Source organism: Podarcis vaucheri, assembly GCF_965113315.1.
Source record: "Podarcis vaucheri genome assembly, chromosome: 1".
Classification (NCBI taxonomy): Eukaryota; Metazoa; Chordata; class Lepidosauria; order Squamata; family Lacertidae; genus Podarcis; species Podarcis vaucheri.
This window is the reverse complement of record NC_138759.1, coordinates 98,369,571-98,394,237: the sequence shown is the minus strand read 5'-3', so window position 1 is coordinate 98,394,237 and position 24,667 is coordinate 98,369,571. Positions and strand designations below refer to the sequence as shown.

General features: G+C 44.8%; 3 long non-coding RNA genes across 3 annotated transcripts; 1 reads left to right on the top strand and 2 right to left on the bottom strand.

Annotated features, from left to right (window-relative positions):
- Window positions 1-1,030: 1,030 nt before the first annotated feature.
- LOC309519391 lies at window positions 1,031-2,727 on the bottom strand. Its single transcript, XR_014213831.1, has 3 exons — window positions 2,087-2,727; window positions 1,440-1,556; window positions 1,031-1,135 (listed from the first exon to the last, which is right to left on the bottom strand). It is a non-coding gene; the product is annotated as an uncharacterized lncRNA (long non-coding RNA).
- LOC309519266 lies at window positions 1,566-24,452 on the top strand. The gene is made up of 3 exons (XR_014213776.1): window positions 1,566-1,763; window positions 11,873-11,930; window positions 24,334-24,452. It is a non-coding gene; the product is annotated as an uncharacterized lncRNA (long non-coding RNA).
- LOC309519355 lies at window positions 10,026-11,683 on the bottom strand. The gene is made up of 2 exons (XR_014213815.1): window positions 11,583-11,683; window positions 10,026-10,255 (listed from the first exon to the last, which is right to left on the bottom strand). It is a non-coding gene; the product is annotated as an uncharacterized lncRNA (long non-coding RNA).
- Window positions 24,453-24,667: the final 215 nt, after the last annotated feature.

The window sequence follows — 24,667 nt, the reverse complement described above, 5'->3', positions numbered from 1 at the left end:
GGTGGTGCTTCCCAGGTGCTGTGTCATTCAGAAGCATATTATCTCTGAACTTGGGAATGTGTCCAAGTAGAAGCCATAAAGACCAACAGCCCACGACAGGTCAGTCCTTAGCCGACCTGTGTAACCCCATTTTCAAACCACCTAGAACTAGAGGCAGTCCAGTGGCAGGGAATTCCACAGATTTCACTACAGGGAAGGAGAGGAAAGAGCTGGGGGTGGGGTGGGGGATCCTACCTCTTCCTGTACTGGATGAAAAGAGAGAGAAAGTGGGACAGGGGAAGGCAGGATTTTTCACTTCAGAGAAAGGAGAGGGCATTTAACCCACTGACCGAGAGGAGAGGAGTGGTCGGGAAGCTGAGCCGGGGGAGAAATAGCGTCGCTCCTCCCGCCCACGCAGGCTCCGCGGCCAAGAAGGAAGTACAGCCGGAGGATTTTTAAACACACACACAAACATACAGACGCCAACCCCGGTTGCTCCCTGACCCCCTGGAAGTGAGTGGGTGCGGCGGGACAGCAGCAGATTGTCCTCGCCCCCGACCACACACGCAGCGGACTGGGTGTGCGTGTGCAGCCCCTTTTGCAACGCTACTTAAAGGGGGAAATAAAAGTGCACTTGGGCACCGCTAAGGACGGGTCTGCTTCCCTTCTGCCCGCCGGGGAGCCGCCGCACCGAAAAGGGAGAGACGGGGTCCTCGCTGGCTGGCTGGCTGGCGGGGCGCTTTGACAGGGAGCTGCTGGGAGAGGCGCCAGCGTCCCCGTCGAAGCCGTTCCCACCCGCCTCTTCGGGGCTCCCCTCCCGCGCTCCTGCCATGCCCAGCCCGGAGAAGCCCGAGTTTTGCGGAAAGAGGGAGAGAAGGAAGGAGGGAGTACCTGTGTGCGTGCCGGACCCTCGCGCCACCGCAGCCCCTCTCCGCCAAAGATGGTGGCAAGCGCCGCCCGCTCCGCTCCCACAGCTGACTCGGCTCAAGAGCCCGCTCGCCTGGGCCGGAGTGAGTCGACCGCCGAAAGGAGACACCCCTTCATCGATTCGCTCGGGGTTCCGCTCGCCGGCCTAAACCCTCTGCTGCCGCCTCTCTCTCTTTCTCACTATCTCGCGCTCGCTCGCTCGCTTCCTCCCTCCTCTCCCCCGACCCATCTGCATCACGCCCGCGGAGAGTAATAATAGGAGAGTAGTATTAAGAGAGCTTGAGGAAGGCGGGTGGGAAATGGGAGAGGGCTGTAGTAAGAAGAAAAGGGGGAGGGGGAGTAGCAAAGGAAATGTGGTTTCTGCCTTTGGAGCAAATTCTAAACTTAGCTGGAGGGGTTATGATTGACTTCGATTTGATGGGAGGTGGGGGGAGTTTAAGGCTGCAGCTTTAAGGAGGCAGATCTCCCTAAATTTAGTAAGTGGCACTATGATATAGCTAATATTTGTATGGGGTGTTAGGGGAGGGTGGTACCTCTGGTGGGGCACTCGTCCTGCTCCTTCTGGGGTAGTTTGCCCATCTTTGGTTCCCACCCTGCACTCAGCTCTCACCCTCGGCTCCCAGTTACAGGTAGGAAGCCGCATTGGTCTGCTGTAGTCGAAACAAAATAATATAAATAAAAAAGTGTGCGTGCACACAAAAGCTCATACCAATAACTAACTTAGTTGGTCTCTAAGGTGCTACTGGAAGGAATTGTTTTGTTTTGTTTTGTTTTGTTTCGGCCTTGGCTCCCAGAAGTTGTCAGCATGTGAGAGTGGCCACATCCCATGAACAGCTTTGCCTGGCCTTCTGAACCAGGTGAGGGTAGCTGAGGGGTTTCAAACCCTCTGTGAGTTGGAGACTTTCCCTGCATGTAAAGACAAGCTCTGGCAGATTGAGCGGATGAGACCAATAGTGGGTCCAAAGGTCAAGAAAGTGGTTTCTGCATGTGCTGTAGAGGGAAGTGAGGGACAGATGGGAGCCCCATGTCAGAGAATGGAAACTCTTATCCTAAACCTCTGCTGCCTTGCGGCTGTACTCATTAATGAGAAAGGCTTTGGGAGTAACCCCAGGGAAAAATCCATATCCGCTGCCTTGTGGGACATCTTTGGGAGAAGAAAAGGCTAAGGAGTAAGCCCTACAGAAATCCAGAGTGGAGTCCCTAAGATGGTTGGATGGTGCCTTGTATGCCTCCTTCCTGCAACTCCTGCAGCCCAGCTGGTGCCAAATGTATTGCTGCTTTGGACTACATCAGCAAGGCCGAGAGTGGGGTCTTGTCATCTGGGCAGCCCAGGATATCCATAGCACCACTGCTTAAGCTTGTGCCCTGAGGAGGTAACCTCCATGCTGCTAACACAGCGGTTTGACTTCACCCCAGGAGGAGCACTCCATTGTCTCTTGAAACAGCCAGGTGCCAACAACAACATTTTGCTTAATAAGGAAGGTGCGACATAGTGTAAAATGACAGGTTATACTGGTTTTCCTGTTTGGGAGATCAGCTGATAGAGGTGTCATTAAGAAACAAAGAGAGCAGAGTATTGGGCCATAAAGAAAGATTAATAATGCAAATATTGCCCTTCCTCTGCCACTCAGTAGTGGACATGGACAGAAGCATTGGGAGGGTGAGGTTGTCATGGTTACAAGGGACATGATACCACTACAGGAAAAAGTACCCCTTTGCAGTGTGTGTGTGTTTTTAAAATGGAGGCTGCCGGGAAGACCATGAGTGATGGTGTAAATGGAAAGGGAAGCTGCATCTGGCAAGGGGTTCTGAGAACAAGAAGTAGGGAGTGGACAGAACTCAATGCAGGCTGGTAGGGAGAGTCTGTACCCAGACACTGGGTGTGGTGTAGTGGTTAAGAGCGATAGACTCGCAATCTGGGGAACCGGGTTCGTGGCTCCGCTCCTCCACATGCAGCTGCTGGGTGACCTTGGGCTAGTCACACTTTGAAGTCTCTCAGCCTCACTCACCTCACAGAGTGTTTGTTGTGGGGGAGGAAGGGAAAGGAGAATGTTAGCCGCTTTGAGAGTCTTCTGGGTAGTGATAAAGCGGGATATCAAATCCAAACTCTTCTTTGGACCCAAGCTTGCTGAAGCTATGGGAAAAGCAACAAGAGACACTCTTGGGGTGTCATACTATGCACCCCTTCAGCCAAGATCCTGGTTGACACTACAGTCACTGTTGTGCCTCATTTTTTTCCAAAGGAAACACAAACCCTGGTTAAGTGTCAAAACACTTGGAATCTCGCTCTGCCCAACAGAGATTGGAGTGGCTAGTAACAATATGTTTTGAATAGCAATTTCAGTTGAACCGTAGGATTTCTGAGTTAGAAATAACTCTAATTTGAGTAGGAGGAAAACCTCTTGTCAGTAGTCCAATCCCTTTGACGCAATATCACAGAAACAGTCTGACAAGCACAGAACGGAGTGGAACTATCACTGCTTGTGATCTGGACACCTTACCTCACCTGGGCTGCAAATCCCTCTGTATGTCATTTGTTCTACTTTTCCAAAGTTGCACAATTCTCCTTATGAGTAAAGACTATGGCAGAATAGTAGTTGAGTGGTTCCTCCTGCTCTCCGTCACTTGTTAATACTTCCCCATCTTCCCCAAAGAGTAGACCTACATTTTGTTCCGGACATAATTAAAGAAGGTTTTTAAATTGTTTTTCATTTTCCTTGCAAGTCAAAGGTCATTATGGGATTTAGTCTTCTTGGCACTGTCATTACAGGTTCAGAATACTTTTAAATTCATCCTTGGTTATGTCCCTTCTTTCATCTCGTATACATTTCAATTTTTGACTGAGTGGTACTGAATTGTGCATACACATCATAGGATCAGACTGCAAATAATATGTTTTCTATTTAGTTATTTTTTTTTTATAATAATTTTTATTACATTTTTCCAAATTACAGATGAGAAAAGACAGAATAAAAGAAAAGAAAAGAAAAAAGAACAAAAAGTCACGTCCATTTCAATAACTTATTTCAAATTTCCATTGGACTTCCCCACATCTCCCGCATAATGCATTCTTGATAATAAAGTCATCAGCAAATTATACCCTTATTTCGTGTATTTCTTTATATTTTCAATTGCAATTTAAGTTTAAATCTCTTGTTCTCCGTTTACTCTAAAAATATAACCTGATATCATTTTAACCCATTTAAACTTTGGTTCTTTCACGAATGTTAACAATTTCATAAATAATTAAACTTCATTGCTGGGGCTAACGTTCTAAATCATACGACATCTTATGTTTCATACAACTTGTAATACTTTTGCAAATAGTCTTTGAATTTTTTCCAATCCTCCTCCATTGCCTCTTCTCCCAGGTCCCGGATTCTTGCAGTCATCTCAGCCAGTTCCATGTAGTTCATCAGTTGCGTCTGCCACTCCTCCAGTGTGGGCAAATCTTGGGTCTTCCAATACTTGGCGATAAGAATTCTTGCTGCAGTTGTAGCATACATAAAAAAAGTTCTATCCTTTTTTAACACCTTCTGGCCGACAATGCCCAGAAGGAAGGCCTCTGGTTTCTTGGGAAAGGTGTACTTAAACACCTTCTTTAACTCATTATAGATCATTTCCCAAAAGGCCTTCAATCTTGGGCACGTCCACCAGAGGTGAAAGAATGTCCCTTCAGCCTCCTTACATTTCCAACATTTATTATCAGACAAATGGTATATCTTAGCGAGTTTGACTGGGGTCATGTACCACCTGTATACCATTTTCATAATGTTTTCTTTCAAGGCATTACATGCCGTAAACTTCATACCGGTGGTCCATAACTTTTCCCAGTCTTCTGACATGATATTGTAACCAATGTCTTGAGCCCATTTTATCATGGCTGATTTAACTGTTTCATCCTGAGTGTTCCATTTAAGCAGCAAGTTGTACATTCTCGATATTACCTTGGTCTTTGGTTCTAGCAACTCTGTCTCAAGTTTCGATTTTTCCACCTGGAATCCTATTTTTTTGTCTTGCTTAAAAACCTCATTAATTTGGGCATAATGTAGCCAATTTTGCACCTTATCCTTTAATTTTTCAAAGCTCTGCAACCTCCAATTACCTCCAATGTTTTCTATTATTTCCCAATATTTCGGCCAATATGCCTCCATATTGGATGTTTTCCGAGCTTTGGCCTCTATTGGTGAAATCCACCTCGGAGTTTTGCTTTCCAATAAGTCTTTGTATTTTTTCCAGACCATAAATATTGCTTTTCTGACAATATGGTTTTTAAACATTCCATGTGTTTTCCCCTTGTCATACCACAAATACGCATGCCAACCTAACGAATTGTTAAAGCCTTCCAGATCTAGGACATCAGTGTTTTCCAATAAAATCCAATCTTTCATCCAGCAGAAGGCCGCAGCTTCATAGTATAACCTTAAGTCCGGCAGGGCAAACCCCCCTCTCTCCTTTGCATCAGTTAATATTTTAAACTTTATTCGGGGCTTTTTGCCCTGCCAGACAAATTTAGAAATATCCTTCTGCCACTTTCCAAAACAATCCACTCTGTCCACGATCTGCAAAGCCTGAAACAAAAACAACATTTTTGGCAAAACGTTCATTTTTATAGCTGCAATTCGGCCTAACAAGGATAGTTTCAATCTTGACCAGATTTCTAGATCTTTTTTAACTTCTGACCAACATTTTTCATAATTGTCTTTAAATAAATTCAAGTTCTTGGAGGACAGATTAACCCCCAGGTATTTCACTTTTTTAACAATGTTTAGTTCTGTTTCTCTCTGAAACCCCTCTGTTTCAGTAACCGTCAAGTTTTTCCCTAACACCTTAGTTTTTTGTTTATTCAGCTTAAAACCCGCCACCCGACCAAATTTCTGAATCAATTCCAAAACTCTTTTTGTGCTAGATTCTGGCTCCTGTAATGTTAAAACTAAGTCATCTGCAAATGCTTTCAGTTTATATTGTTTCGCTCCGACCCGTATTCCTTGTACTTGCCGATCCTCCCTTATCATTTTCAGCAAAACCTCCAGGACTGAAATAAACAACAGAGGGGATAGGGGGCACCCCTGGCGTGTTCCTTTTTCAATATGAAGTTCTTCTGTCACCACATTGTTCACTATCAACTTAGCTTTTTGTTCAGAATAGATTGCCTCTATTCCATTCTCAAACCCCCTTCCCACTCCCATCCCTTCCAAGTTTTTCTTCATAAATTTCCAAGAAATGTTGTCAAAGGCCTTCTCCGCGTCAATAAAGATTAACACCGCTTTGGTGTTAATATTTGTTTGTAAAAGTTCCAAAATATCGATAATGTTCCTGGTATTATCATACAAATGTCTACCTGGGAGAAAGCCTGCTTGGTCCTTATGGATTACTTCATTTAATACTTTTTTAAATCTGTTAGCCAAAACATCCGCAAATATTTTGTAATCCACATTTAGGAGTGAGATGGGGCGATAGTTCTTAAGTTGAGTCTTTTCAGTTTCCACTTTAGGTATCAATGTGATGAATGCTTCTTTCCACGTATCTGGTGCCCTCCCTCCCCCCATAATCTGGTTGCAAACCTCCATTAATGGTTGTATTAAATAGTCTTTTAAAGTCCTGTAGTATTTGGAGGTAAGTCCATCGGGGCCCGGAGATTTGCCTAGTTGCATATTCTGAATGGCATCCTCGATTTCCTGTTGTGTTATTTTACAATTCAAGATTGATCTCTTCTCTTGAGATAATTTTGGTAGGCCATTATCTTTCAAGAATTGTTCTATCTCAGTTGTCTCCTCGGGTTCTTGTGTGTACAATTTTTTAAAATATTTCTGGAAACACTTTCTAATTTCTCCCGGTTTCTGAAAGTTTTTCCCTTCAACTTCTAAGTTGGTGACATAGTTTAATTTTTGTCTCTTTTTCAACTGCCAAGCGAGCAGTTTCCCACATTTGTTCGCAGATTCAAAAGATCTTTGTTTCATTTGTTTGATTTTCCATTCCACTTCTTGGTTAATCAATTTCGCATATTGTGACTGGTGAAATTTGATTTCTCTTAAAGTCTCTTTTGATTTTGGATTCACTCTTAATTTTTTCTCTCCATCACTTATCTTCTCCAATATCTTATCTTTTTTACTATTCCAAAGTTTTTTCTTGATTGTATTCTGTTGTATCAGAAACCCTCTCATAACAGCTTTACTTGCGTCCCAGATAATTCTTTTTTCCACCGAGGTATTCAAGTTAATTTCAAAATAGTCCTTTAAAGTTTTTTGGGCCTTCTTTACGATCTCTTGATCTCTTAACAGGTTGTCATTCATTTTCCATCTGAAGGAGTCGGCAGTAGTAAATCTCATTTCCATTTTCAAAGCGTTATGGTCGGAGCAAGTCTTTGGGCAGATTTCTATTTTTGTAGTCTTAGGTGCCAGCCCTCTAGTTGCCCAAATTTGGTCGATTCTTGTCCATGACAGGTGGGCCTCAGAAAAAAAGGTTCCTTCTTTACCTAGGGGGTTTCTCGTCCTCCATAAATCAATTAGGTCCATATTGTCAGTTAGTTCAAAAAAAGTTTTTGGTAGTCTTCCGTCTTTAGTCAAATTCTGATTCTGTGACTTATCCATCAAAGTAGAGACGACCCCATTCATATCTCCCATCATAATGATGTTGGAGTAGTCCAGATAGTCCAGTAATGTCTCATGCAGCTTCTTATAAAATTCTGATTTCCCCTCGTTTGGTGCATAGATTCCTAATATCAAAACTTTTTCTCCTTGGGTCAGAATTTCAATAGCCAGGATTCTTCCTTGTTCATCTTTAAACAAAAATTTTGGTGATAGATTCTCTTTGGCGTAAATCACCACGCCTCTCTTCTTAACTCTATCTGATGAAATAAATTCTTGGCCTAATCTTTTATTTGTTAACACCTTCCTGTGTAACCTGGTCACATGAGTTTCTTGCAAGCAAATTATGTCCAAATTCTCTTTCTTTAATATATGGAAAATCCTTTTGCGTTTTTCTGGGGAATTCGCGCCATTAATGTTCCAACTATAGAGCTGCAGAGACATCCTGTATCAATCTGTTGTTACTCTTGTTGGGTGTCTTCTTTTTTGTCCAGATCCGAGGGTGGTGGCTCTTTTCCTAGCTCTGGTGGTGGCCAAATAGCTACCGCTCCTTTCTGCAAGTCTTCTCCGTGGTCGTGTAGGAACTTCTGGCTATCCTCTTTCGTTTTGATTTTTATCTTCTTTCCTTTGTATTTGAACGAAAGGCCTTGTGGAAACTCCCACCTGTAAGGTATTCCGTTGCCTCTCAAAAGTCCAGTTAGGTCAGTGTAGTTAGATCTTAGATCCAGTAATTGTTTAGGTATGTCCTTGTAGATTTGTGCTCTTCTGTCCTGGATCTCAAGTGCTTTATTGAAATGTAGGTCGAGTAGCTTGTCTCTCTCCTGCTTAGTCCTTAAGATAATCAAACAGTCTCTAGGTCTGTCCTTCCCAGCAGCCCTTCCCAATCTAAATGCAGTTGTTATTTTAAAGTCTATATCTTCGTTTATACCCCAGAATTTAGAGAATTCTTCTGTCAAAAAGCCAGTCAAGTCCTCTTTCTCAATCTCTGGGATAGAGCGTAATCTCAAATTATTTTCCCTGTTTCGCAGTTCCACCAAAGACAGATAGGCCTGCTGGTCGGTAATATGTTTATGGAGTGGCCTTACCTCTCCTTTCAGTTCCTCCACTTCTTTAGTTACTGCTTCTACTTTCTCATTCGCAGCCTCGGCCAATTTTCGATTTTCAGATACAACGTCCTTTAGGTTTCCAATATCTTGTGAATGCTTAGCCACCTGTTCAGAAAGTTTGTTAATTGAAGATGTGGCTAAGTCAATTTTTGCAGTTTGATCATCCACTTTTTTGTTCAAAATTGCAAATTGTTGTAGCATTTCCTCTAGAAGAATGTTGGATCCCCCAGCTGCCATATCTTCACTTGTTAATTGTTCTGATTCTTCAGCTGGGGTTGTTGGCAATGGTACAGCCTGTAGTACCGCAGGGACTGAAGATCTACGGCCCTGGGAAACCAAAGTTGTTTGTACCAATTTGCCTTTCCCTGCTTTCGACGCAGCTCTTGTTTTTGGTTTACCACTCATTCCACACTCATTCCACACCTGTCTTTGGATTCAAGGTCAAGCTGTCAAAAGTTCCATGGGAAAGACAGGCCTCAGAGTGAGTCACCAGACCACAGAGAGACAAAACAAAGTCAGTTCTCAGGAAATTGTAAATCCCAAACTCCACTAGAGGGAGTATTGTTCAGTTCATGAAAGAAGAAACAAAGTTTCAGTCGCCATTAAAGTTCCTACAGTTAGTTAAATTAATGAATGTCTTTAGAGAAGAACTTTTCCTTCTTGCAGAGCCCTCTCAATTTTGCCACAGTAGTTTCTTAAAAGGTGCAAAATACAGTTGCTTAATTGTATCCACCGGTAGTGCCTCTAAGTATCTGTTTCAACTTTGTAAGTGTATCCGCAACACAACTTTTTGCCCGCTGCAAGTCCGGGACTAGGGATTTTCAAGTCTTTAAAGTTTTGAAAGTTTTAGCGGAGAAGAAACCCCAAGTAAAATAGACACAGTCACAGAAAAATAAAGATAACTTGCCTTTCCCTTCAATTTCCGAACTTCTCCAGACGTATGCTGTCTCTCATTTAAAAACCCTTTTGTACTGCTTCCAGCTTGTCAGTTTCTTTGCCTTTGATCATTAAGCACCTCCGGGAGACGGACTTCCTTTTTCTCGTCTCCCGCTTTCAGCCGAATTCACAAATTTGTAATCCAATCTCAAATAAATCCTACTCGCGAGTAGTTACTTTGTAATCCAATGTAAAGGAAGAAAGGTCGGCGCTCATCGGTAACAGCCGCGCGGCTTCACTCCCGCAGAAAGAGCGATGAATCCACAGCACCGCTTCCCCTCCGCGCTTCCGGAGCCCCTTACGGGGTCCCTTCTTCGTTTTGGGGGTCGCTCTCGGTGCCCGCCGGATCCCACGGCCACGAGCTCGCTCTGCTCGTGGTTTAACTTAATGGGTCGTCGCTTCGCCGTAGCGAACAACCCTTTTCTGCGGAGCCCCTCTTTGCTGCGCAAAGAGGACCGCCATTACACGTTTCGCGCCGCCTCCGGAAGTCTGTTTTCTATTTAGTTATTTAATTATTTGGTACATTTATATACCACCTTTTTCTTCCTAGGAGCTCAAGGTGGAATACATGATCCCACTCTTCCTTAAATGCTCTTTCTTCCTGATCTCTTATATTACTGGTTAAACTTTCCATTTCTGCATATTCCATCAATTTTGTCTGCCATTCCTCCTTCATTGGTACTTTTCATTCCCTCCATTTCTGGGCATATGCCATTCGAGCTGCTGTGGTAGCATAAAGAAACAGATTAAAATTTGGATTTTGATTACATTTGTTTTACTTTTAAAAGGCTAAGTTGAGTCATTGAACAATTGCATATGCAAACAACCAAGGTTGGATAACAAGTAAAGAGCAAAGTTAAACACAGAGCATAAAGTCTATGACTCACAGTCCCCTGATCCTTTTCACTAGTTACCCATCTTCCTCAAACTTCTACCAGCTGATTCTCTGAAATTAGAAACGTATGTCATTCTTAGGCTATAATCCTAAATACATTTTATAGGGAGGAAGTTCTGTTGAATTCAGTGACACTTGCATCCGAGTAAACATGCTTAGGATTGCACTGTTATACTCAAAAAGAGAGGAAACTAGAGAATTGTATCCAAGTAGATTATAACTCAGAATAGACACATTGAAATCAATATACTTGCTGTTTACATTCATTGATCTCAGTGAACATACATACTCCACCTCCCTATTGTCCTCATGTGTTCTAATTAATTCATTCCTTTTTTTTCTTTTTTTTTTGCAGAAAACCAACTTTCCCCCTCTGCATACACACAGAGAATCTATTGTTTGGGCTTCCTCTCCAAACCAGGATTGCAAACCAATGTTTGAAGCTGGTTTGCACAATTCAAGTTCGAACAGGAAGCTTAAACTATAAATTGGCAATTTCCATGGAAAAGGGAAAATCGTTTGCTGCAAACCAGGGAGTTTCTATTTGGCAGAGTGAATGAGGGGAGGAAGGGGCGTTCAAAGTCCAAGGCTGCGTCATGTAACACCCATAGTTTGGCACTTTTGTTAACTAACCCTGTCCTCATTCCTCCCTCAGTTCTGGCTTAAGAAACTACATTACTGTGTAGCAACTAACCCTGCTTTTAACAAGTTTAGGATCTGACTGCTGCAGTAAAATGCATATCATCGTTTTTTGGTCTGGAAAAAGAGACACAAAGATTGGGAGGGATGAGGCTGGGAGGCATGCAGACTTCCAATTTAGATGAAGAAGCCAACATTTGCTTCTCTCAGATTTTCCAGATGTTGATCTTGGAGAGATTCTCTTAGTCACCCAACTGCAAGCAGCAGGAATGCTGGCTGGCTGAGATTTGGCTGAACAGAGTTTCTGCCTTAGATAAATGCAAACAGTAGAAATAGTTTAGCTATTGTGCCAGACTTCCATCCTTTCCAGAATGAAGCATTTAAGATGTGGTTCTTAAGGCATCTGGAGGAAATGGGGTCAATGTGATAATAAGTCTGATAGTTTTAAAAGAGCTCTTGTGAAGCAAAGGGATATCACAGGTTTCCGAACTACATTTTTATCTCCTTATTTACGCCTTCTTTTTTTTTTTTTGCACATCGCAATCTCACAAGATGAACTTATGTCAAATCTGCAGCCAAATACATTTTCAATCATTCCATTCTTCTAATTTACTGAAAAGGTAAAACATAATGCAGATGTCCTTGATATATGTATCTATCAGTTTTAAAAGTATGTTATTTCCTTATTATTTGAGCTGCATAGGATAAACTATCACTCATTTCTACAGGTAGAATGAATTGTCTCAATCACAACGCCTCCAGAAGGAGTGAGAATAGTTTCCACAAATAGGGGAGTATTACAGATCCTTTCAATCGAACGCTGTAGAATTTTTATTGGAATAATGGCTCACTCAACACGAGGTAAGTGGAACCTGATTGTGTGTTTTCTGGAGGAGAAATGGGCAACCCTTATTGAGATCTTTGCTTATTTGTGCTGCTTACTCATTGATTTCAAAGTGATTACTCAAACATATTATTAGAATTTACAATTCATTTTTAGTGAGAATCCTCTCCCCAAATGTATTACTTCACAAAGTTTATGTATTCCAATACCTATAAAGATGAAAAGATGAGAAACAAATATGAATTAAGATTCCATAACTGACAGGAAGGATGCCAGCCCATTGTTATGGAAACTGAGAAAATACTAATATACATGTACAGTGGTACATCGGGTTACAGACACTTCAGGTTATAGACTCCGCTAACCCAGAAATAGTACCTCGGGTTAAGAACTTTGCTTCAGACTGAGAATAAAAATCATGCACCGGCAGCACGATGACAGCAGTAGGCCCCATTAGCTAAAGTGGTACCTCAAGTTAAGAACAGTTTCAGGTTAATAATGGACCTCCAGAACGAATTAAGTTCTTAACTCGAGGTACCACTGTATTATTGTGAAGTGTGCTTCCGGTTTTAATCTAGATAAAAACTGTGTCCCAAATATCAAAAGTTTTAAAGATGCTGGTGTTTAGCTATTTTTATCTTTTAAAAAAAACACAAAACCAAGAACTAGCTCTCAGAAAGGGCAGATGTGGTTTTCCTGCTATAGATCAAAGGCCAGCAATTGAAATGCCAGCACTTGACAAAGGAAGGCCATCCTTATCGTTTAACATGGAAAGAGTAAAAGTATAAACGGAAATACCAAGCAATAACCATCCTTCCTCCAAACAACAATTGAGCCTTTATCAATGGCTTGTTCAAAATCCATTTTCCCCTAGCAGCAGATCCCCAGATTACATTTTGAAGACCATGCTGTAGTTATTGCTCAGTATTTTATAACAACAGAACTAGTGTAGTGCAGCAGTTACAGTATTGGGACTGGGACCACAAGATCCAAATTTCCACTCTGCCGTGATGCTCATTGGGTGACCCAGTCATACAGTGGTACCTCGGGTTAAGTACTTAATTTGTTCCGGAGGTCCATTCTTAACCTGAAACTGTTCTTAACCTGAAGCACCACTTTAGCTAATGGGGCCTCCCGCTGCTGCCATGCCGCGGCTGTGCAATTTCTGTTCTCATCCTGAAGCAAAGTTCTTAACCCGAGGTACTATTTCTGGGTTAGCGGAGTCTGTAAACTGAAGTGTATGTAACCTGAGGTTACCTGTATTTCCACTGGGATTTGAGATGATAGTATGGGTGGGAGGACTATTGTGTATTCCTCCTTAAAGGAAGGGTGGGATTAAAATGTAGAAAGTTAATAGCAAACAGGTATCAAGGACATTCTGAACTTGATTTTTTGGGAGATTGTGATTGGCCCAAGATCACCCAGTGTTCTTTGTTGATGCATGGGAATTTGAATCTTGGGTCTCCAAGGTTCTACAGCTACATCCTAACTACTACAACATCCTGGTTGTTAGGATAAGACACATTTGAACTATGGATGTTAGTAAATCCAAACAAAACTATAAATACCACAGCTGCTGGTTTGCCTACTGTCTACAAAAAAAAAAAAACATTTTGGGTGATTCCCTCTATCCTCACTCTTGAACTGTGGGCAGAACTAAAGTTTTGGCCAGGTTGCCAAAATCCTTTGAGTAAATGTCAACAAAAGTGTTTTTATTTAGTGTGCATGCTTGAATTCTGCAACTTGTACACATGCACTAAGGATACTGATCTCAACCACAATTTGCTGGTACGAGACATCACAAAGTGTGTGTGTCTCCTCCGGAAAGCCATCCACAGTCCACTGAGGCAATGAGTGAGGACGGAACAACGTGACAGAGCATTTGGCTGTGGAAGACATAAAACCTATCTTTAACCCACTTCCCTATTCTTTAAATTAGAATGCAAGCACAGGCTCAGCTGACCATATTTGCCAGCTTTGGCTGTATGCTGCCATGGGACTCTGTGTCTGGACCTGATCCTTGCCATGTTAAGATACCAGAAACATCTAGGGACCACGTGCCAGTGGTGGGTGAGGCCTAATGAAAAAGTTGTCAGAACAATGAACGTGATGTCACACAGGAGGCTACAGTCCAGTCACACAAAACCCAGAGCTTTCTATATACACATACACATCGTTCCCTCCTCCATCCAGGCAAGCAAGTCATTTTCACAGTTCAAGGACACATTTCATCCAGGCAAAAGCTGGTGCCAAATGTATTTCTTTGCTTTCCTTTGGACCACATCAGCGAGGCTGAAAACGGGGTCTTGTTCTCTACACATAGCACAGGCTTGCGCCTCAGAGAGGTCACTTTGGTGCTGCTAATGCAGCAACAACAATGTGGAAGGCAGCAGTTACGAGTTACATGTCTCCACAGTCACAGCAGGTGCTGTGATTCTCCAGCGTTTTGACTTCACCCCCGGAGGTGCACTCCATTGTCTCTTGAGACAGACAGATGCCAACAACAATGGAAGGGAAGAAGGGAGTAGGATAGTCCACTTGCTCTTAGGCCTAGTTCTAATTGGGAGGGTAAAAAAACAAAAACTGTTTCTGGACTGTACCATTTTAGAATGCAGGTGGGAGTTCACATGGTTGATTGTTCTTAGCAATACAAAAACAAAAGACAAAAAACCTCCACCTAGAAAATGTGCATGTGAAGAGGATGCTGGACTACAACCATTTCCCCTAACATCTTTGTTTTTTTGAGCATGGTGGCAATTTTTTCCCTATTGAAAACTGTTCATCCGTATGAGTCCCTGCACGTAGTTTTCAGTAGTACAGCCTGGACATAGGTATATCACCTCAGTGAAAACTGCCTAAGTTTTAGACCTCAGGAGATTCCTCTCCATAATAATTCATAGTTTCTGGCAACTCATTGGCTCTGGAAAAAAGAATATTTCTATCAAAGCTTACAGTTATCATATACAAAATTTAAAATCAACAGCTGCTGTTAATAACACTACTTATTTTCAACTTAAGCTGAATATATCCAAGAGCACCTTTTAAAACATTTATATCGCTCAGTAAAATCTATTTCCCCCCCTGCTTCCTCCCAAATTTGAATTGACACCCTAGTTTAAATCATGATTTTTCAGTGCCAAGCCATCAGCAGTTTTTTCCTGGGAAATTACCACAACGAAAAGAGCTGATTTTCTGCCCAAAACTAAACCATAAACATATGTTTCTAGCCAGTGTCTGCTCCCAGTGTGGGCAAAGGGGGGCCAACGTGACTATGTGTTAACAAATGTGAGGCAATGAAAGGCCTGTGCTTCCCTGCTGCTATGAGGGAGAGAAGGCAGCAAAACACTCTTCTACCCAGCAAGGAAGGTGCATTTGCTTTGAGCAATCGCAGGGTGGCAGTACAGAAGTAAAATCACTCCATTTGCAAATTTGAATAACTACTAACACACCCCAGTTGGAATGAAATGATTTACAGCATTTGTTCACGTGGGTGAATTTCATACTTTCCCAGAAGCTTATCTTTACCTTTCCATGAATGATTTACTACATTTTATTAGATAGCCTCAACTGCATGCGCTTAAACACACGCTAAGCCCAAGGAAAGCAAAATAACTATGTGCAGCACTTTGAACGTGAACACTGCTAGTGAGTTTCTAGCGCTGCAATCCTGTAGCTCAGGGGCAGCTAACCCCCCAGCTTAGGGGCCTGATTGCTCACACATTTTGTATGCATGCAAAAATATGCATGAGGGACTTTAGGGTAGCTACACCCATTTTTAGCTACACTGGCCACTGGCATGCACACCTGGGAGGACTGGCGAAGGCTGAATGCCACCCTTGGGTCAAAGAAAGGTTGCTCACCTCTGCTGCAACTACTTGCCTATGAGTAAGTCTAACTGAACGCAGTGGAGCTTCCTTCTGAGTAGGCATGTGTAGGATTGTGCTTTAAGGCTCTCTTGTTGTTATGTACTGAGTTGACTAGGATCCAAACTGCAGCAGTCTGATTGGTCCTAGAACAATAGGATCCAAATTGCAGCAGTCTGATTGGTCCTAGAACAATAGGATTCAGAATGCAGCAGTCTGATTGGTCCAAGAACAATGCAGCAGTATGATTGGTTGGCAGGAACCACCCAATCATGCTCCAGATATAAGTGAATCCACAACCTGATTGGCTTACAGTAGAATTCCAGAATTAACCAATCATGTGCAGCCCATTGTGTAAATAATGTATATAAGCAGATACCTTGAGGGGACTTCCATTCATTCCTCCTCACCACTATGAGCTGAATAAAGAGCATGAAATCACTTTGCGACTCTGAGTATATTTCACTGGCGACGAAGGTGGGATCCCGCTGAGCTGACTGCCACACACAGCACCGCAGCACCGCCACCTGACGCACCGCTGCCTCGCACCGTGTATCCAGGCTTCAGCTCCGGGACACAAGGAACTCAGAATGGCAACCGACAGCAGCTTCTCGCCGTTCAACCCAGCATCTGGAGACTGGGAAGCGTACGCCTCCCGTTTCACCTTCCTTCTAGAAGCCAAAGGGGTCACCGATGAAGAAGACGCCAAGAAGAGGGCAATATTCTTCAGCATCTGCGGAGAGGAGACATTTGAAATCGCCCGGGCTCTCCTTGCACCTGAAGACGTCGCTACTGTTCCATACAAAACAATAATGGAACAGCTGAAGGGGCACTTTTCGCCACAGCCCTCAGTGGTGGCTCGTCGTAATGCCTTCTACGCAAAGCGGCAAGCCCCTGGGGAAACCATAACTGGGTTTGTGACCTCTCTCCGCCAAGCTGCCCGGTTCTGCAACTTCTCAGAGCTGGAGAACATGCTTCGTGACCGCCTCGTCGGTGGCCTGAAGGATGAGAAGCTGCAACGACGCCTCTACGCCAAGAAGGACCTAACGTTCCAGGTCGCTCTGGAGGAGGCCCTGGCAACGGAAGCTGCCGAGAGGTCGACGCAAGAGGCACGGCCAAGCCTGCCACCCCAACCGATGGTCCACCATGAAGACCTCACCGACGACTCAGGATCTGACAGGGAGGAGGTGCACCGAGTACAGCAGCGCACTCAAGCAGCGCACAGACCACAGCTGCCTCGACGAGAAGGAGGAAACTGCGCAAGCTGCGGGGAGAGTCACGAGAGGAGGACCTGCCGTTTCCGCAACGCAGAGTGCAGGCAGTGCAGAAAATTGGGACACATCGCCCGGGTGTGTCGAGCTCGGCCCACCCGACGCCAGGCATCAGATGACCAATCCAAGAGCCCCAGGTCCTGGGGCCCAACGCACCAAGGCAACTCTACGGAGCTCACGGACTTCCAGGTATACCAGTTGCCCCACCCCAACGTAGAGAAAATTTATGTAGAGGTACAGATAGAGGGGGCCCCATGCCGCATGGAGCTTGACACAGGTTCAACTCTATCCATAATCTCGGCAAGGACCTTAAGGAAACTGTGTCCTACTGGGGGTCCCAAACTCAGGCCGGCCCCATTCACCCTCCGGGACTTCCAGAAACGTAAGGTCCCCACAATGGGGGTGGGGACCTTCAGGGTGCAATACCGAGGGCGGACGCGGCAACTGGACTTGCTCGTAGTCAAGGGCCCCTACATTAGCTTACTGGGATTGGCATGGTTTGGACCACTGGGGCTAGCTGTCACCGGGGTGAACCACACTAGCTTACAAGTGGACGTGGACGCCATATGCAAGGAATTTCCAGGGGTTTTCGACGGGAAATTGGGACAGTATACGGGCCCCCCCATTGCGCTACAGCTTGACCCCGCAGTACGACCGGTCAGGCTCAAGGCCCGCCGAGTCCCGTTCGCCTTGAAACCCCGTATAGACGAGGAATTGGACCGACTCGTGGAGCAAGGAGTGCTGGAGCCAGTGCCTAATGCCCCCTGGGAAACCCCAATTGTCACACCCGTCAAGCCTAATGGTTCGGTCCGCATCTGCGCAGACTACAAATGTACCATAAACAAGGCCCTCACGGCCCACGCATACCCAGTGCCAGTGGTCAGCCATGTCCTTGCCACCCTGGCTGGGTCAAAAATTTTTGGCAAGCTGGACTTGGCCCAAGCATATCAACAGCTGCCAGTAGACGAGGCCACAGCAGAGGCACAGACGATTGTGACGCACAGAGGAGCGTTCAGGGTAAAGCGGCTGCAATTCGGTGTCAGTGTGGCACCAGGCATATTCCAGAATCTAATGGACTCGCTCCTTAAAGGGATTCCTGGCGTCACCCCCTTCTTCGATGATGTGTTGATTGCCGGGCCCACACCAGAGGAGTTTGAGGACCGCCTCCGCACCGTTCTGCACCGTTTCCAGACGGCGGGTCTCAAGGTGAAGCGGGAAAAATGTCTACTAGGAGTGCCTCAGGTGGACTTTCTGGGATTTATGGTGGACGCAGAAGGGGTCCACCCGACTGGGGACAAGGTACGGGCCATTTGTGATGCCCCAGCGCCCAAGAGCAAGACTGAACTTCAGGCCTTCTTGGGACTATTGAACTTTTACCATTCCTTCCTTCCCCACAAGGCAGCGGTAGCAGAGCCCCTACACAGACTCCTGGACAAGCGGGCCACTTGGGTGTGGGGCCAGCGCCAGGAGGCTGCATTCCAGGCAGTCAAGGACTTGCTTGTCTCAAACTCAGTCTTGGCACACTTCGACGAGAGGCTGCCAGTGGTGCTAGCATGCGACGCCTCACCCTATGGCATTGGCGCTGTCCTGGGACACCAACTCCCGGATGGAAGAGAGGTACCAGTGGCATACTTTTCCCAGACACTCAATGCAACCGAGCGGAACTACTCGCAAATCGACAAGGAGGGTCTGGCAATCGTGAAGGGAGTAAAAAAATTCCATGATTTCTTGTACGGGCGGCCCTTCACCGTGGTGACTGACCACAAGCCATTGCTTGGCTTGTTTGCCCCCGAAAAGCAGACCCCCCAAGTGCTGTCTCCTCGCGTCCTCAGGTGGTCAATTTTCCTTGCCAGCTACCAGTATGCACTGATTCACCGCCCAGGGAAGGCAATGGGCCATGCGGACGCCCTCAGCAGGCTACCACTACCGGAAACAGGCCCTGACCCAGCACCTGCACAAGAGGTTATGAGCCTGGAGCTGCTTCCCGACCGCCCCATCCAGGCACAAGAAGTTGCACACCATTCCAAGAAAGATAGGGTCATCTCCCGGGTCCTGGACTGGGTGTGGAGGGGATGGCCCAGCAGCAGCCCTGGGCCAGAATTTGCTGGCTACACAACCCGCAAACATGAACTGTCGGCCCACAAGGGGTGCCTGTTATGGGGAAGCAGGGTCGTTGTTCCCCAGCCCCTCCGCAAAAGGGTCCTCACAGCCCTACACGAGACACACCCAGGGGTAGTAAGAATGAAGGCCCTTGCCAGGAGTTATGTGTGGTGGCCAGGGATCGACGGAGAGATAGAGGCCTGGGTCAAACACTGCCAGGCCTGCCAAGAATCCCGCCCAGATCCCCCAAGGGCCCCAGTCCAGTCCTGGGAGTCCGCCCGAGCACCATGGTCATGCCTGCATGTGGACTTCGCTGGCCCCTTTCAGGGGAAAACATTCTTCGTAGTGGTGGACTCCTACACCAAATGGCTGGAAGTCGCACTGGTACCGTCCACTTCTACATCCGCAGCCATCCGGGTACTACGCAGGCTGTTTGCAACCCACGGGCTCCCTGACACTCTCGTCTCAGACAACGGGACTGCATTTACGTCAGGAGAATTCCAAACCTTCACAGCGCAGAACGCCATCCGCCACATCCGTTCGGCGCCATTCCACCCTGCCACCAATGGCCAAGCAGAACGCATGGTGCGGACCACCAAGGACACCCTTCGCCGCATGACGCAAGGGGATTGGGAGTACCGCCTTGCCACATTCCTCCTGGCACAGCACAGCACCCCCAGCTCAATGACTGGCCGGAGCCCCGCTGAACTACTAATGGGTCGGCGCCTTGCAATCAGATTGGACCGCCTTCACCCCGATAGAGCTCAGGATGAGGTAGTGGTGGGGGAAGGCAGGAACCCCCGGACCTTCGAGGCCCAGGACCCAGTGTACGCAAAGAATTTTGGGGCAGGCCCAGCATGGGTACCCGCCACAGTCACCAGGGTCACTGGCCCCGTGTCGTACGAAGTGCTAACAGATGGGGGGCAATGCTGGCGCCGCCACTGCGACCAGATACGGCGACGATTCCCGGGAGAAAACCAGGAGGAGGACAGGTCAGAGGAGTCCCAAGGGAACAGAGGGGCGGTGAGGCCCATAGAGCAGGAGGGGCCAGCAGGAGAGGCAGAACCAGTAAATACAGAGAGGACCCGTGAGGCCGAAAGGACACCGGAACCAGAACCACGACTGAGCGAGCCGGTTGTGCCAGACCAAACAGGCCCATCACAGCCAGCATCCTTGGAACACGAGCCAGAACCTGAACCCCGGACCAGGGAACACCACAGGCCGCAACGCACACGTAGGCCGCTGGCGTACCTCGAGGACTATGAATGCGACCTCCCGGGCAGGACTGGAACTTAGAGGGGAGGGGTGTTATGTACTGAGTTGACTAGGATCCAAACTGCAGCAGTCTGATTGGTCCTAGAACAATAGGATCCAAATTGCAGCAGTCTGATTGGTCCTAGAACAATAGGATTCAGAATGCAGCAGTCTGATTGGTCCAAGAACAATGCAGCAGTATGATTGGTTGGCAGGAACCACCCAATCATGCTCCAGATATAAGTGAATCCACAACCTGATTGGCTTACAGTAGAATTCCAGAATTAACCAATCATGTGCAGCCCATTGTGTAAATAATGTATATAAGCAGATACCTTGAGGGGACTTCCATTCATTCCTCCTCACCACTATGAGCTGAATAAAGAGCATGAAATCACTTTGCGACTCTGAGTATATTTCACTTGTCATCACTCATTAACTGTTCTGTGGAGAAAATTATTCCAGGCTGATGAGACAAGTTACAGAGTAGTCCTATTGTTCAGAGTAGTCCTATTAAATCACTCCCACTAGCAAAGTGGGGGGAAACAAGTCGGAGTTGTTCTTACAACAAAAAACCCACAAACTTTCATCAGTACAAATACATTTCTTTTTAGTCCTGCTATAACTACAATTCTGTGTACTTGCCTGTACATAATTTCCATTCAAGAATAACAAATTTATTTAGGCATGCATGAATGTCAGATTTCAGCCTGTAATCATTAAGCCTGCTAACTGACAGGTTAAAAGTAATTTTTTAACCTTGCCACAACCCTGTGAGGTAAGCAAGTTTAATTACTACGGGCTGCAACCTGGCACACAAATGTAGCAAAGAAAGGAACAGTGAATTGTATCAATGCCAAGCAGGCTCACAACAACTTTCTGTGTCACTAGTGGCGACAGAGGCCAAAGCGTAATGGCATAAATCAAGGCCAGTAAAGAGTATTATAATGCACTGTGCGTAGGGCTGCCTTTGAGAAGTTTTCAAGAATTATGGCTGGTTCAAAACATGGTGGCCAAATTGTTAACTGAAACTGATGGCCAAGAATATCATAGAGGGGTTAAAAGAACCTAGCTTGATACTGGTTTGTTCTGAGCTTAGCCTTTAAAGCCCAAAATGGCCTGAAACCTTCTAAATCAATACAATACTAATATATATGGTAACAATCAGCCATAGAGCAATAAAACAGTAGATTTAAATAGCATTTAAAAAAATATATATTTAAAGAGCTCTCAAAAAGGCCTAGGGAAATAAAAGTGTGTTTTCCTGGTGCCAAAATAACCCCAGAGTAGGGGAGAGCATTCCACAGCTGGAGTGCAATAACTGAAAGGATCCTCTTCCTAGGAACCACACCTTCCTTGTCAGGGGCATTCAGAGAAGTTTTAAAGGATTTTAATTATATTTCCTACTTTTTAGGGCAGAATCTTTTACTTTTGGGCCATTGGCTGAATGGCTAGAGCAGGGTTAGCCAATGGAGTGCACTTTAGATATTGCTAGTCTACAGTTTCCACCATCTCTGGGCATTGACCATACTGGATGGGACTGATGGGAATTGGAATCTAATAACTACTTGAGGACATTGTAGTAGCTACCCTTGGGCTAAATGGTAACACCACTGCAATGAGAGATATGCCATCAGAAGACAGGAGAGGAGAGCACTTACATGATTACCTATAACCCTTCCATCAATGGCCACCACCACTCTTTGATGGCATAATGTTGCACCAGCCCAATACCTGGGGCAAATCATTTGCCTCTTCTTGTCAGAACATAGGATATGGTGTCACACAACACCCAATCACAGCTCAGCATCCCAAGCACATAAATTCCACACAGGGAGAAGATAACTCAGATGATAGGCCATGTGGTTGTACAAACCTGCTGCTCACAAGGGGGACCTTTGGAGATGGAAAACATGGAGAAGGAACACTCTGCACACAAATGAAGGACTTTGCACAAAGCAGCTTGGCTTCACAATACATTGGGGAATTAGTGAGTAGTGCTAATGTGTTCTCCTAGAACCCTGGTGAATACCTTGCTTTGAGACATCAGAAACCAACACTGAACCCCACACCACTTCCAACAACTGGAGGGAGTGGGTAGCTGTAGTCAGTAGAGAACACCTCACACAAATAATAAAGGGAATATAGAACACACACTATAATGTATAACTGTTGCAACTGTCTCTGTGCACCTTCCCAGGCTTATTCCCTTGGAAGTGCATTTAGCATTGCAGCCTAATTGTGCAATGCTCTTATCATACGCAGTAGAAGTATTTGCTGTGGTTCCTTGGTCAAATAAAGCCGTCAAAAGAAAGTAAGATACATGCTATGGGAAAATTGAAGGCAGGGCATAAGGAACACCTACTTTCTTCCACAGTGTTTAATAAAAGACTGCAGTTGTTGCTTCTGAAGCATTTATAGAAGTTGGTTGGTTTGTAATACACTCCGGTAATTACACAACCAAAGTGTTTGCACTTACTTCATTGTGCATTTTCACTTTTGCTCCTAAACTCGTCACATCTTGCTATTATTTTCCTTTGGCTTGGAGTTGTTTCACATTACAGAATTAGAGGCTAGATTGTGTTTGCCTCAAAGACGTGAGGTGAGTACACAACATGCCATAAATTGTTATGTACACTGGCCAGAATCCAAATAACCATGAAACTAGTTCCATAAGCCCTTGTGCACTTTAGACTTACTGTTCTTGAACAGAAGATACCAGGGCCATATAGTAAGTGCTCTTGAAATGGACACGCATAAAGAAAGGATTTGTGATCATAGAATCATAGAATTGTTAAGGTGGAAGGGACCACGAGGGTCATATAGTAGTCCAACCCCTGCAGCGCAGGAAACTTTTGCCCTACATGAGGCTCAAAACCACAGCCCTGAAATTAAGCATCTCATGCTCAACACAGGCATACAAATAAGTAAGTACCCATTTTAGAAGCTGAGGATACTGTGAAGCTGTAGGGACATAAGAGCCCAGCTGAATCAGGCCAAAGGCCTGACAAGTCCAGCATTCATTTTTCCCAGTGGCTGATCACATGCCTGTGGGAATTCAGGAAGTGGAACCTGAATACAAATGCCCTTCTCCCACTTGTGATTCCCTGCGACTGGTATTTAGAGGCATATTGCCTCTGATGGTGGGTGTAGAACATAGTCATCATGGCAAGTAGCCATTAGTCTCAGTCTCCAGGTAATAATGGATGAAATGATTTGTAAAAATTCATATATTTCTGATAAGTGTGTATCAAGAATTTATGACTTCAGATGAAGTGGAGAAAGGAGAAATATAATTTGATATAGATCATTTGCTGTCAGTTGAGAAACCAGTTCTTAATAACATTAGAGAGGAACATCTCTCCCCACCTTGGCCCTCAGGAGCACTTACACTAATGCAGTTTATGGAAAACATCCAATAGGTTTCCTTTGTTGGACAATTATTTTGAAACATTTACAGGACAAGGTGGGGCAAGAGAGAATGATTGCATTTTATGAAGAGTCATGCAAATGTAGGAAGCAATTTTAACATGTCCTTGCTGTCAGTTTTATAGGAAAGTTTATCTAAAAAATGAAATTACAAAATATCCACTGGTGTGGATTCTATATTTTACTAAATTTAATTTGCTCTGTATGAAGGGAAAACAAGTGTTTTATCATTACATTGTGCAATGATATTTTTCATTAACATAAATAATTTTATAATAAGGTGGTGTGGTGGGAATAAAATTATATAATAAAATAAAAACCCAGACACTGTGAAGCTGTGCATACATTCATATGTCAAATACCTTTGAGAGCCTACCTTATTATCAGACATCTCCTGATGGCTATCTTCATCATCATTTGTAGAGTATAGCAATTTTTCTGCAGCAGGACATGCAAACAATTTTCTCAGTGCCATCTTGGTTCACATATGTTTGCTATTCAAGAACAGCAGAATAATGAAAGCATACTTGCAAAGAAAGCGAAGAATGGCTGGGCAGTAAGCAAGGATCCTCAAAGGGAGATGCAGAAGGAGCTACATAGTTGGCGTGAGATACATTTGGCCAAGCAGCAATAGATGTCTGATGACTGGACCCAAAGTTCATGGCAGTCTTGTAGGTTGGATACTGGTGATAAGTTGGGAATGGTTAGGAGTGTGAAACAGGATTATTTGAAATTTAAAAAAGTAATGAAATAATGTCATTCTTCAGAGTTGGTCTTTCCCTCAAAATCCCAAGATATTTTGACAAGCCCAGCTGTTTCAGTGTTATGTACTGAAGT